Raw genomic sequence first — 15,000 nt, 5'->3', positions numbered from 1 at the left:
CTCTCTCTCTCTCTCTCTCTCTCTCTCTGGCTGTCAAATCCTTCCTTGACTTGACTTCACGGCTTCGTCATTGTGAATAGTGGATGAGCGACAGTCAATACACACACACACACACACACACACACACACACACACACACACACACACACTCACACACACACACACACACACACGGGCACCTGTCACCACAACACCCACTGCCGTCTTTTTTCTTCTTTCTTTCGCGTTTATGTTTCAAGTAGTGGCCATTCTTTCTCTCTTGCTCTCTCTTTTTTCTTTCTTTCTTTTTGGGGGACTTGTTTATGCGTTTGTTTGTTTGTTTTCCCTTTTACGATCACTGTATTTTGTTATTCCTTTTTTTATTGTCCTTTTTTTTAGGTGTTCTGTCAAGGGTATTTTATTTTTATTTTTCCTGTATTAATTTTACGTTTTTTTTTCTCTCTGTTAAAACTTCACCGTTAACTTTTTTTCTCTTCACCGTCAAAATGTATTAACGTTCAAAGTCGTAACTATTTCTTCTTCTTTATTTTTCTAAGCTGCTCAATCTTCAATCATATACTAATAATGCTTTTTTGCCCTTTTTTCACTTATAAGCTCAAAATCACCCCAATACAGCCACCACTTAGGTCTAAAACGTCACTTTCTATAACTAATTTCCTTTGGTATCGAGTTTAAGTTAACCAGTCACTTTATTTCTCAGCTTCCTCTTCTTCTGCTCTTTCTAATTGGTATCTAGTTTTAATTCAATCCGTCACTTGCTCTCAGTTTCCTCTACGTCATTTTATTCACTTACTTCTTCACTCGTCTTCGTGGGAACTGATTTACGGAAGAGACGTTCAGTTACAGCGATATCAGCACAGCAAGTCACGATATAGAGTAACTAACGAACATGGCAAGAGTCCACGTACACACACACACACACCTCCAGTAGCAGCGGCCTTCCTTCCTTCCCTTCTCTCCTCTCCTGTTCCTCACTGATTACATTTCACGTCAGGTGCCTCAAGACTCCCTTCACGCTCTCCCTCACACCTCACCTGCGGCATACATTTCACACGGTACAGCAGAATCCGTGATGTTCAGAGTCTTACCAATCCACACGACGCACGGCTGGACTGTCCCCGCAAGTTTTTACAACGTTTTCCGCTCCCTACGTACGTTATCCAGGCACACGGAGGCTACGAGGCACACTGCGAGAGCCGGAGCGACGCGTGTTGATTCCCTACGAGCGTTGCATCGCCACCTCTGACCGAGTGAGAGGGAGGACACCGCGCTAACCTGCATGTCCAACCTGATACCTCAACCGCCCCACCCACCTTCTCCCTCCTCTACCTCGATCTAACATTTTCCGCCCACATCCAGCGCTCCCCATGCCACCCAAACCCTTATTATCCCCTCTAGTGGCTATAGAAGTGTGTTTAGAGGGTGTGTAAGGGTGGTATATACGTTTTTTCACCATAGGAAGAAGGTGCCGGGGATGTGACACTCTCTGGCAACTTCCCCGGCCAAGGTGCGAGTCAGAACCGTGCGTGCGCAGTCTCGCTCTCTCCCTATCCTGTCACTAGTCTTTCAGCTCGCCTACACAACTGCATGGCTCCTCTCTCTCTCTCTCTCTCTCTCTCTCTCTCTCTGATGTAGGTGAAGGATTAAAGCCATCATCTGAATCTCTCTTTTTCGTAGTCTGTGAATTATTTTTTTTTAGTTAAGAAGTCATTATTGTATTCCTGTTCTGTCCCGTGAGAGTTACTTCATAATACAGTTTTTTTCGCCTTTTTTCTCCCTTCTAATCTTCTATGTTAATCTACACGGCACTCTGAGTCTTCTAAAACGTCTATATTTTTCTCTGATTCTCCTTTACCGTCTAATCTCTTTCCCTCGTTACTGAGCAAGCGAATCGGATCCCTCCTAGCCTTGACTACAGCGGATTAAATCATCTCCCGCGTCCTCATATCGTTCACGTTCCTCCACACCTCATTACACGTTCATCAAGGTATTTTAGACGTTCCCAAGTGCTCTCCGTCGTATTGAAACCTCATATGATTGCCCTGGCAGACTATAATAATCCCGGAATCTTCATTATCGTCATTAATATCGTTTTTTTGGTTGGATGAATGACTCACTTCGCTAAGGGGCATAGACGCATTAATACAGAGCTGCTCCCTGCTCATGACTGTGTTTGACGTGGTTTACCGTACATGCTGGCAAGGCTGCAGTCTTTTCTCTTACTGTTGCGATTATCTAAGAGTTCTTTTACACCTGATTATACGTTCCTCAAGGTATTTTAGGCGTTCCCGAATGCTCTCTCTCTCTTATAGCAAGCTCATATGCACGCCTTGTAAGTCTGTATTACGCCCAGAGTCTTCGTTTTTGACATTAATGTTTTCTCGTAACTGACTGACTCGCTCACTCGTTCCTACCACTGACTCGCCAATAGAGGGCACGTTCAGGCCTGCACAAACACATACACGCCTGCACGCCCTCCCACGCCCACGCACGTCACCCTCACGCCTCCAGTCAGTTAGTTAGTCAGTCCCTTAAATGATCTCCTTGCACTGAATACACACACGTTAATCTGTACCAGAAATTTCTCACCCCTAAGAAATACCTCGAGTGGAATTGAATCTCTTACTAAATTCCTTGAACACACGCACACACGCATTAGTAGTGTGCATAAGAGCCAGAAAAGGTTATCACTGCACTTACAAACACACACACACACACACACACACACACACACACACACACACACACACACACACACATACACCAGCAGAGGCACATACATACAAACACACTCTCTCTCTCTCTCTCTCTCTCTCTCTCTCTCTCTCTCTCTCTCTCTCTCTCTCTCTCTCTCTCTCTCTCTCAATCTCTACCTCCTAATCTCCTTACAGACCCACACTTATGCCTTGTAACGCCCGCAAAAAACAAGTCCCCGCGAAATGAGTTACACGCACCGTCAGGAAGTCTCTCACGCAAAACATGCATTAGAAGATAAAATTCCTGAGCCTGTCGAGAGAAAGGGAAGGAGAGGGTAGAGCTTGAACCTGAACTTGATATGTGAGTAACTGTTATCATCAATATTATTATCCTCCTCTTCCTCCTCCTTCTCCTCGTCAATATTATTATCATTACAAATAAATATAGGCCTTTCCTAACGTTTTCTATCCAGTTCTTTGGCTGATGTTAGTGTGTTTCATTTAGACACACACACACACACACACACACACACACGTACACATACATAAAAGAGTACGATAATGAAGTGTAAAACCAACAACACACACACACACACACACACACACACACACACACACACACACACACACACACACACACACACACAGTTGGGGACATTTCTTGAGTTTGTTTCTTGCTAATTAAACATTTTGCCAACACGTGTGTCAACAGAGAGAGAGAGAGAGAGAGAGAGAGAGAGAGAGAGAGAGAGAGAGAGAGAGAGAGAGAGAGAGAGAGAGAGATTTTCAGTCCCCTCTCCATTCATCCATTCATCCAGTCATCCAGTTTTTTTTTCAGTCATCCATTTATCTAGTTTTTTTCAGTTATCCAGTCATCCAGTTTTTTTTTAGTCATCCAGTCATCCATTTTTTTTTAGTCATCCAGTCATCCAGTTTTTTTTCAGTCATCCAGTCATCCAGTTTTTTTTAGTCATCCAGTCATCCAGTTTTTTTTCAGTCATCCAGTCATCCAGTTTTTTTTCAGTCATCCAGTCATCCAGTTTTTTTTAGTCATCCAGTCATCCAGTTTTTTTTCAGTCATCCAGTCATCCAGTTTTTTTTCAGTCATCCAGTCATCCAGTTTTTTTTCAGTCATCCAGTCATCCAGTTTTTTTTCAGTCATCCAGTCATCCATTTTTTCGGTCATTCATTCATCCAGTCATCCAGTTTTTTTTAGTCCTCCAGTCATCCAGTTTTTTCATTAATCCAGTCATCCATTTTTTCGGTCATTCATTCATCCAGTCATCCAGTTTTTTTTAGTCATCCAGTCATCCAGTTTTTTTTCAGTCATCCAGTCATCCATTTTTTCGGTCATTCATTCATCCAGTCATCCAGTTTTTTTTAGTCATCCAGTCATCCAGTTTTTTTTCAGTCATCCAGTCATCCATTTTTTCGGTCATTCATTCATCCAGTCATCCAGTTTTTTTCAGTCATCCATAAATCCAGTTTTTTTCAGTCATCCAGTTTTTTGTCAGTCATCCAATCATCCAGTTTTTCTGGTCATCCAGTCATCCAATCACCCATTCATCCAGTCATCCATAACCAGCCCTCTTTTTTCATCTCTCCCCCCTTCATCCACCAATCATCCGCATCCCTATAGTCATCCACACTCTCTCTCTCTCTCTCTCTCTCTCTCTCTCTCTCTCTCTCTCTCTCTCTCTCTCTCTCTCTCTCTCTCTCTCTCTCTCTCTCTCTCTCTCTCTCTATCTATCTATCTCTATCTCTATCTCTCTCTCTCTCTCCCTCGGTCGCCCTGTCGCTCGTGTTGGCGTGACATTGCAAACGCCGGCCGGGTCTAAAAATGCGCCAATTATAATGCAATAATGATCGGCGGGCGGACAGATCTGCATGAAATGAAATGTTTCCTATTAATTAGTGCATGGCGTTAATATTGCATGGCTTGGACAACACTAGAGGGGGGAGGAGGAGGGGGAAAAGGGGGGATGGAGGGAGAGGGAAAGAGAGGGGGCAGAGGGAATGGAAGTGAGATAGAGAATGAGAAAGAGAGTTAGAGATAGGGAGCGAGATAAGAGAATGGGGGAGAGAGAGAGAGAGAGAGAGAGAGAGAGAGAGATGGGGAGGTGAGAGAGACGAGAGAGGTTACCCACGTCTCTAGAGAAACACTATTTACTGTTAACACACTCTCTCTCTCTCTCTCTCTCTCTCTCTCTCTCTCTCTCTCTCTCTCTCTCTCTCTCTCTCTCTCTCTCTCTCTCTCTCTCGAGTGATACATGTGTTCAAACTGTTGCAAATTTGATAGTCTGTGTGCTACTAACATTCCATATATATATATATATATATATATATATATATATATATATATATATATATATATATATATATATATATATATATATATATATATATATATATATATATATATATATATAGATATATAAACTCTTTTTTCCTCGGCCGCTCCCTTGACATCAATTCTCCTCACACAAACGCTTTCGCCTCTCACATCAACAATTTCCAAAGGTCAAAAGGGAGATTAGTCGAGCTCTTATGGGTTGTACACTAAATTCATGGTACAGAAGAAGGGTCAGACTACCACCTGGGCCATAAAACTACCAACGGAAATGCTCACAGCTCCTATGACAGCCTTGCCAAATATGTGTGCTCTTGGGCCCCGAAACACTCAATCAGACTCCAGGCTCTCTCTATGAACGACTTTTACGGGTTATGATATCTACGTAACAAGCACCAGACTTAACCTGCTCTCCCTGCCAGTAATAGTATGACGGATGAATGGAATGAGAAAGTTAATTGGGAATTCAGTATGTATATGTGGAATTCAACGACGAATGCTGCCTTTGGTGTTTGACATGATAATGAAGGGGTATCTCTCTCTCTTATAATTGCTGCTATTGGTTAAGTGAAGTATTGGGAATTTAACGAAAGCGAAGACTAATTTAAAAGCATTCATTAGTGATTTCGAGTTAGTAATGAGTCGCATCTCTTAATACGGTTGACATTGATAATTATTGAAGTATGTTGAATGCGTACAATGATTTTAGAAGCTATCATTAGTGTTTTTGTGTTGATAATGAGTTACATCTCTTTGTGAAGTTGAAATTTGTCAGAGAATTAAGTTGGGAAGGGAGCATGGATTTGAGGAAAGAGGAGAGGAGAGGAGGAAAGAGAGAGAGAGGAGACAAAGGGACAGGAAGGGAGAGGAGTGAGAGAAGATATGAAGGAGAGAGAGAATGAGAGAAGAGAGAGAGAATTGGAGAAGTGAGAGAATGGTGGGAGAGATATAATAGAGAAGGAGAGAGAGAAATGGAGGAGAGAAGAGAGACGATTGGAGGAGAAAGAAGAAGAGAATAAAAAAAAATGGAAGGAAAGGAAGGGACAGAGAAGGAGTAGAGAGAAAGAAGTCGAAAAATAAGATAAATAAATCAGAAAAAAAGAGGAGAAGAGGAAAGAGGAGGGGATAGGAGGAAAGAGAGAGAGGAGGAGATAAAAGGAATGGAAAGGAGGGGAGAGAGAGAAGATATGAAGGGGAGAGAGAATGAGAGAAGAGAGAGAATATGAGGAGAAAGAATAGGGAAGGAGAGAGAGAAATGGAGGAGAGAAGAGACGATTGGAAGAGAAAGAAGAAGAGAATAGAGAAAAAAATATAAGGAGAGGAAGGGAAAGAGAAATAATAGAGAGAAAGAAGTCGAAAAACAAGAGAAATAAATCAGAAATAAAAGAAAGGAAGATATGAAACAGAAAACAATGAGAAAATAATAAAATAAAAAATCCCCACAAATACAAGCCATCATTAGCCTTTTTGAATTACTAATGAGCGCCATCTCTTAATAAGCTTGATCTTGCAACAGAGCCAATTGTCCCTCACCAGGTCACGAAGGCGAATCAATACACCTGGACTAACTAACAACACAAATAATTGAGGCTGCACCTAGTCAGTACGAAATAGGTCACAGGGTCATTAGGGAAGGTGAGAGGGAGAGGGAAGAAGGGGAGAGGGGGAGAGCGATATATCTTGACCCTAACAATTAAGAAAGGTGATTTAGAAAGGTGATTAGGAAAGGTAAATTAGGTCATTCGTCTGCTTGCAATAATTACCTAGAATCAATCAATTGGTCTACTCAGGTGAACTATTATGTATGAATGAGTGTAATTATTTGTATATATATAATTAGTGACTCCCTTAATGATCGTGTTACATAGAACTATATAGAAAAGTGGGGTAGCTTTTTCTATGCCTAGTTCTATGTCTTTAAAATTGGTTCATGGTTGATATTTTTTTGTTTTTTTTATTAATCATTTTTATTATCTCTGTATATTTTTTGTCTTTTTTCCTCTCTTTTTCTTCCATGTCCTCATTCTGTTGCTTCAAATTTAGTTCATGGTTGATATTTGTTGTTTTTTTTCGTTTTTTTTCATATTTTTTACTATTTTTTTTATTTTTATTGGTGTGAGTTATTTTTCCTCTCCGTGTCTTACTTCCATTTCCCTTTCCTTGTTTTTTCCCCTCGGCCACTATTCGCTTTTTTCTCTTTTTTTGGCATTGTTGTGTCCATAAGGCTTCACTTTTTTCAAGTTTCATCTTTTTCTCTCTCTTTCTTTACCTATCTATCTATCTATCTATCTATCTATCTATCTATCTATCTATCTATCTATCTACGTTTCTATTTCTTTGTATGTGTGTGTTACTCTTTCAGCTTCTAGGCTCATATAACTACCCCTGGAAACGCTAACACACCCTCTACTAAAGCCTTATCAAATGTGCGTAAGTAAGCTCCGAAATGCTTGAGAAAATTATCGGTATTCTCAGACGCCTCCACCCCTTGCATTAATTATTTCCAAAGGCCAAAAAGAGATCAATTGGGTTCTAATGAGTGGTTTTCTTAAGTTCACGGTACAGAAGAAAAGTCAAACTACCACCAGGGCCATAAAACTACCCCTGGAAATGCCCACAACACCTACGAAACCTTATCAAAATATGTGTACTTAGGCTCCGAAATGATTAAGAATATGACCCTATTTTTCCACCTCTCATATCAAACATTTCCAAAGTACGAAAAGGAGATCTATCGGGCTCTAATGAGTGTTACTTTAAAGCTCATGTACAGAATAAAAATCATACTATCACCAGGGCCATAAAACTACCCCTGGAAATGCCCACAACACCTACGAAAGCCTTGTCAAAATATATGTTTAAGAGTATGACCACATGAGCGCTCAGCAACACCACGGGCCCGGTCGCTTCAGCCTCAGAAACTTCCGTGCGCCTAGCTCATTTTTTCTCCCTCAGCTGAAATTCACTTTAATCGAATGGAAGTATTTGTTCCCTGGAGGCGTGATAATTCCCGCCATCCATCTCCATTGCTCTGAGGGAAGGAGGAGAAGGAGGAGGAGGAGGAGGAGAGAGAGGGAGACTGGGAAGGAGCGAGGAGGGAAGAAGTGGAGCTTGGAATATGAGAAAAAAAAAGTCTGGCGTGAGAGAGAGAGAGAGAGAGAGAGAGAGAGAGAGAGAGAGAGAGAGAGAGAGAGAGAGAGAGAGAGAGAGAGAGAATGTGATTGCACGCCAGGCAGAAACCAGAACAAACACACTCTTCCCCAGACTCAAACACTCGAGAGAGAGAGAGAGAGAGAGAGAGAGAGAGAGAGAGAGAGAGAGAGAGAGAGAGAGAGAGAGAGAGAGAGAGAGAGAGAGAGAGAGAGAGAGAGGTCATTATATACATCTTTCCCTCACTAACTCTCACAAACACTAAATCTAGCTCTAACAAAAGCTATTCGAATGTCTTATTAATATCACCCTAACTCTACACACACACACACACACACACACACACACACATATAGATTCTCGCGTCAAGACATCTACGTATTGAAGAGACCACAAGATCACACATTTGACAAGGCTTTCGTAGGAGTTTGGTGCATTTCCAGAGGTAGTTTCATGACCCTAGTAGTAGTCTGACCCCTCATCTATACCCTGAACTTGACAACCCGGCCGTGAGAACCCGATTGATCTCCTTTTTGGCCTTTGGAAATAGCTAATGTGAGAGACGGAAGGAAGGAAGCCTCTGAGAACACCAACCCTGACAAGCTAGCCGCGAATCCAAGCACCTCGTTATCTGCTCTCTCCGTCTCGTGTTAAAAATTTGATCCCGACACGCGTAAGCTCTGTTAGCCAGCCTCTCTGTTGATGATGATTGTGAGCAGTGGCATACGGTATGGAAAGTACATTATCTTCATTGTAATTCATAGTTAGAGAGCGTATGTTAGCGGCAGAAAGTGAAGTTTAGATAAGGAAAGTCAGTCACGTCTCGCTAAATTGGTAAGCTACATGGAAAACGATATATTTAAGGTCTGTTAGGCAGCCTCTCTATAATATACGGTAAAGAAAGTGCATTATCTTCATCGTATGTCATAGTTAGAGCGCGTAAGTTAGCAGGAGGAAGCATAGTTTAGAGATAGCAAAGCCACTCTCGCTAAATTGATAAGCTACATGGAAAACGATATATTTAAGGTCTATTAGGCAGCCTCTCTATAATATACGGTAAAGAAAGTTAATTATATTTATCGTACCTTATAGTTAGAGCGCGTAAGTTAGCGGCAAGGAGCATAGTTTAGAGACAGCAAAGTCACGTCTCGCTAAAATTATAACCTGCATAGGAAACGAGGTGTTGGTTGCGTGAGAGAGTTACCAAGGTTACTCTCTCGCTCTCTCTCTCGTCCATCAGAAATATCTCTCAACAATGATGCTTCGTGATTCTGCCTTTCCCAGCTTCAATAAAAAAATACACTTAATATCTGCAATTACACCCCTTCAGAATACACAAAAAGCCCTGTTTACCTAAGTTTGTAATCTGCAAGTCAGGTATTTCGGGCGAGTCAGTCAACAGGGTATACCTTGGTAACACTACGAGGGCAGTAGTCGGCTCATGCTACCACCTGTGACCCCTACCCTTGCCCTCTCGTCTCCTCATTTCTCGTATGGAGAGAGGAGAGATTAGACCGTTTACTTGTGTGCGTGCGTGTGAGGGAGAGAGAGGAAGGGGACTGACCAGACTGCGTTGTGTTCAATTGGTAAGCTTATGTGTGTTTCTATGGGTATTGCTGGGTGTTATATAATGTGTTTGAGGAAAGATTAGATCGTTTGTGTGTTAGATTAGTTAGTGTTGTGTTAGATTGGTATGTGCTGTGCTAGATTAGTAAGTATGAATGTGCATGTATGATGTATTGTTGGGTAATGTTAGGTATTACGTGTGTGTGTGTGTGTGTGTGTGTGTGTGTGTGTGTGTGTGTGTGTGAGGAAACTATTTATAAAGCAACTTTCTCTCTCTCTCTCTCTCTCTCTCTCTCTCTCTCTCTCTCTCTCTCTCTCTCTCTCTCTCTCTCTCTCTCTCTCTCTCTCTCTCTCTCTCTCTCTCTCTCTCTCTCTTAGTCTCTGTCCCATTAGATCAGTTTAACATAATCACACGAGAGAGAGAGAGAGAGAGAGAGAGAGAGAGAGAGAGAGAGAGAGAGAGAGAGAGAGAGAGAGAGAGAGAGAGTGATTGAGGCCTATAACATAATCATTAATTCAATTCTATAAATCCAGCCGCACGAGTACCAATATTTATGAGCTTCAGTCCCGCCAATTATGTTCATCGCTGGATCATTAGGGGGGAGAGAGAGAGAGAGAGAGAGAAGGGGGGGGAGGGGTAGAGGAGAGAGAGTGTGTACAAGCATAGGCAGAAGGAAATAAAGACGAAGGAAGGGATGAGAGAATGAAGATGCTGGTTAACTCTTGCATAAGGAATCTGGACAGCACAGGGATGAAAGAGTGATGCTGATGAACTCTTGCATAAGGGATTAACAGAGATACAAAGGGAGACAGAGACTTAACCCGGTAGCTGCGGGGATCATGTTTCTTAAAGGCCCCTCTAAGCGAATTAATGAGAAAAAATTTACCACTCACGCCAACCATTTCATAATACATACCAACGCATTTGTGATCAATTTATGCATCATCTTTTTTTTGGGGGGGTTATACCATGGCAAAAATTTGGCCCGTTGCTGGTACACGGTAAAGCCACAAATTTGGCCCTTCGCTGCTACCAGGTTAAACACAGACACATAAACTAAGATACATAGAGATACAGATATACAGAGAGAGACACAGAGAGAGAGAAAGAGACACACAGAGATACATAGAGAAAAATACAGAGCAAGAGACACAGTAATAAACGTACATAATGAAATACAGAAGGACAGACAGAGACAGAGACAAGAGATACAGAGAGAGAGAAAGAGCTTGTCACCTTTAGGCCGGCATAATAGTGAAGAGGTTTTTGTCGCTGTTATATATATTTGTGTGTGTGTGTTTGTGTGTGTTTGTGTGGGTCATCATTTTGTGTATATTCGTGTTTGTTTGAACGACCGAAGTCAAAGTTCATTACGACCGACATTCATTTTGGACGCTAAAACGGATACACCACGTCATCCTTGTTGTTGTTGTTGTTGTTGTTGTTGTTGTTGTTGTTGTTGTTGTTGTTGTTGTTGTTGTTGTTGTTTGTGTTGTGCCCTGCGTAAATATTCATTGTGGCGTTTCGTTATATTTATATTTCGTAATGGTGCTGTCGAATGTGAAAGTATGTGTGTGTGTGTGTGTGTGTGTGTGTGTGTGTGTGTGTGTGTGTGTGTGTGTGTGTGTGTGTGTGTGTGTGTGTGTGTGTGTGTGTGTGTGTGTGTGTGTGTGTGTGTGTGTGTGTGTGTATTCCGTTTGCGAGTTGATCTGCTTTTCAATATTTCTCTTAGTTTATTATGTATGTATGTATGTATGTATGTATGTATGTGTTTGTATATGCTTGGCTGTCTAGTATATAGTGTGTTGATCTCTCTCTCTCTCTCTCTCTCTCTCTCTCTCTCTCTCTCTCTCTCACACACACACACACACACACACACATCAACATCAACATCAACATCAACATAATATCGCCATTAGAACGAGTGAAGGATTCTGATGGCAGGCAATTTTTCCAAGTGAGTGTTTGCCTTGATGTGTGTGTATGTGTGTGTGTGTACGTGCGTGTGTGGAGAGAGGGGGAGGGTCAGTTTAAAGAGGTGTTCTGAATCTACACACACACTCACACACTCAAACTACTCAACTGTCATACTTTTTCAACATTTCATCGCCCAGGCATACACATATTTGACAAGGCTTTCCAGGGGTAGTTTTATGACCGTGATGGTGGTAGTCTGACCCTTCCTCTAGCGTGAACCTCAAGACGTACTCACTAGAACCAGATAAATTTCAGTGCCCAGGTACACACATTTGACAAGGCTTTCGTGGGAGTTGTGGGCAGGTTAGGGGCTATTCCTGGGCTAGTTATATGACTCTAGTGGTAGTTTGACCCTTCCTCTGTACAGTGAACCTCAAGAAACATTAAAACCAAATTATTCTCCGTTCCTCCTTTCAAAATCATGGCTGACAACTGACCACAAGCTCCCCCTCATCTATGAATTCTAGGAGGGTAATACGTACTTTTAAACCGTTTTCGACCCCCACCGTCTCCTACACCAATTGTCTATGTAGTAATGTCACTCTATAATGCTTCATATCAACTCGAGCCAAATGAAAACAGCCTTACATAAGATGACAACAAGCTGGGAACTGTCACCTACTCCTAACCCCTTACCTCTAGCATTCTGTCCTCTCCTGCATCCTCCTACTACCTCCTCTACACGTCCTGCTTCTGTTATGATCACATCTGTTTCTTGCAAGGGTCGCCTGTGAGCTTGTATAGGGTAAAACACAGAATAACCGGGTTGTTGTGGTCCGCCATCTTGATTAGACCGCTAGTTTTGTTTACGTCCAGGTCCCTTCCTCTCCCTCCCCCCTCCCCCGGGTCACGTGACAGCCGTTAAGTACTGCCATTAGGTCTCTTCTATTAAATTTGACGATGAACTGTTTTGTATTACCTATGTGGTTTCAAATTCGTGTTCTTTTCATCATAGAGGGCTGGAGTTTAGTGATATGTTATAGTCTGCCTTAAAAATATGTCCCCGAAGGTTCTTGCTCTTGCTCTTGCTGTACAGGTGACGCGTTAGAGAGTAAGGCCTTCATATCGGCACAACCTGTAATTTGTGACAGACGGCACCCGCTATCTACACCCAGAGTTGCCAGGGGTCACATTCTTAACGCCTCTGCGGCCAAGGTAACGTATTTGAATTTCGTATGGGTTTTAAGGGATTTTCACGGGTAGTTTTCGGCCCTGGTAGTAGTGTGATCCTTGTTCTATACCTAACAAGTTTGACAAGGCTTTCGTATGGAGTTTGAAGACATTTCCAGGGCTAGTTTTGTGACCCTGATGGTAGTTTGGTCCTTCTTCTATACCTAACCAATTTGACAAGGGTTTCGTATGGAGTTTGAAGACATTTCCAGGGCTAGTTTTGTGACCCTGATGGTAGTTTGGTCCTTCTTCTATACCTAACCAATTTGACAAGGGTTTCGTATGGAGTTTTAAGGCATTTCCAGGGCTAGTTTTGTGACCCTGATGGTAGTATGGTCCTTCTTCTATACCTAACCAATTTGACAAGGGTTTCGTATGGAGTTTTAAGGCATTTCCAGGGCTAGTTTTGTGACCCTGATGGTAGTTTGGTACTTCTTCTATACCTAACCAATTTGACAAGGGTTTCGTATGGATTTTTAAGGCATTTCCAGGGGTAGTTTTATGGTCCTCCTCCTCCTCCTACTACTACTACTACTACTACTACTACTACTACTACTCTGATCGAAAAACTTTTTATAATCAAGCCGAATAATTCAGTCTTGAAATTCATAACACAAACTGATTTTTTTTTCTTCCTGAACATAAAAGATTTTTGTCGATTGGTTTAAAAAAAAAAGTTTAGTTCCCCCTTTGTGTTTTGGGTTAGGAGAGAGAGAGAGAGAGAGAGAGAGAGAGAGAGAGAGAGAGAGATGAGTGAACAGAGTGAAATATGATAGGAGTACAAAATATATATCTCGGCTTTGGGGGCGGAAAACGAGGAAGAGGAGAAAAATCTGATAAAGGAAAGGAGAGGAAGAAAAGATGAAAGGATGAGACTAAGAGGAAAAAAGAGAGAGAGAGAGAGAGAGAGAGAGAGAGAGAGAGAGAGAGAGAGAGAGAGAGAGAGAGAGAGAGAGAGAGAGAGAGAGAGAGAGAGAGAGAGAGAGAGAGAGAGAGATTTAGTTTTGGGGTATTCCAGCTTCACACATAAGTATAGTCGATATATAAAGTGTGATATTTATTTTTTATATTTAAGTTACTATTAAAAGTGGAGATATAATTTGTCTTTTAAAATATTTGTGAACTTAATGAATTCCTGAGATTTCGAACTCTTTCTCTCTCCTTCTTCCTCTCCCTCTTCCTCTTCCTCCTCTTCCTCTTCTTCTATCTATTATTATAAAGGGTTCTTAAATCAGTCTTCCTTCTTCTCTCCCTCTTTCCAATCTTCCTCCTCCTCCTCCTCCTCCTCCTCCTCCTCCTCCTCGTCTTTCTTCCATCAGTTATCAAGTATTCTAAAATCAGTATATCTTCTACCTCCTCCCTCTTTCATATCCTCCTCCTACCTCCTCTACCCCTCTTCCTCCTCCTCCTCCTCTTGTGCCAGTTATCATGTATTCTAAAATCAGTATATCTTCTTCAGTCTACTCTTCCTCTTTCATATCCTCCTCCTCCTCCTCCTCCTCCTCCCCACTATGTTAATATATCACTCGCTCGGATGCGTTTCCAAGTAAGTAATAACCCTCCTTGAAGCCTCGCCTCGGGTTGACAGTCTTACAAATGACCGAACCTCCCTCGCTGGGCCTCATTGCACGGGTTGCTCGCCTTCTCCTCCCCCGCCTCTGCTTCCTCCTCCTCGTCCGCCGCCGCGCGCTTTGCTCAGACTGAAATAATTTGTTTGGGAAGGTGTTAATAGTCTCCCCTTGTCGTTGGTTACTAGCTTGCTATATTTAAAAGGGTGTTGAATAAGGTTACTATCAATATTCTTACCTACGAGTGTTACTATAATCTTTGCTGCTACTGAAATAATCTGTTCGGGAAGGTGTTAATAGTCTCCCCTCGTCGTTGGTTACTAGCTTGCTATATTTAAAAGAGTGTTGAATAAAGTTACTATCCATATTTTTACCTACGAGAGAGAGAGAGAGAGAGAGAGAGAGAGAGAGAGAGAGAGAGAGAGAGAGAGAGAGAGAGAGAGAGAGAGAGAGAGAGAGAGAGAGAGAGAGAGAGAGAGAGAGAGAGAGAGAGAGAGAGAGATTATGAATTGTAGTCCTATT

At 42.0% G+C, this 15,000-nt stretch overlaps 1 protein-coding gene across 2 annotated transcripts in view; it reads right to left on the bottom strand.

The window, feature by feature from the left end:
- The window catches only part of LOC126998226 (junctional adhesion molecule B-like), a 146,750-nt gene extending 145,465 nt beyond the window's left edge, over positions 1 to 1,285 (bottom strand). Inside the window, exon 1 of one of the 2 annotated variants that reach the window (XM_050859711.1) lies at positions 1 to 1,285. This exon is cut by the window's left edge and continues 398 nt beyond it. The gene's annotated coding sequence lies outside the window, so the exon portion shown is untranslated. The other variant, XM_050859712.1, reaches the window with a different exon arrangement.
- Positions 1,286 to 15,000: the final 13,715 nt, after the last annotated feature.

Source organism: Eriocheir sinensis, chromosome 13 (assembly GCF_024679095.1).
Source record: "Eriocheir sinensis breed Jianghai 21 chromosome 13, ASM2467909v1, whole genome shotgun sequence".
Lineage (NCBI taxonomy): Eukaryota > Metazoa > Arthropoda > Malacostraca > Decapoda > Varunidae > Eriocheir > Eriocheir sinensis.
Note: the sequence above shows the minus strand (reverse complement) of the source record. Positions and strands in the feature narration are given on the sequence as shown.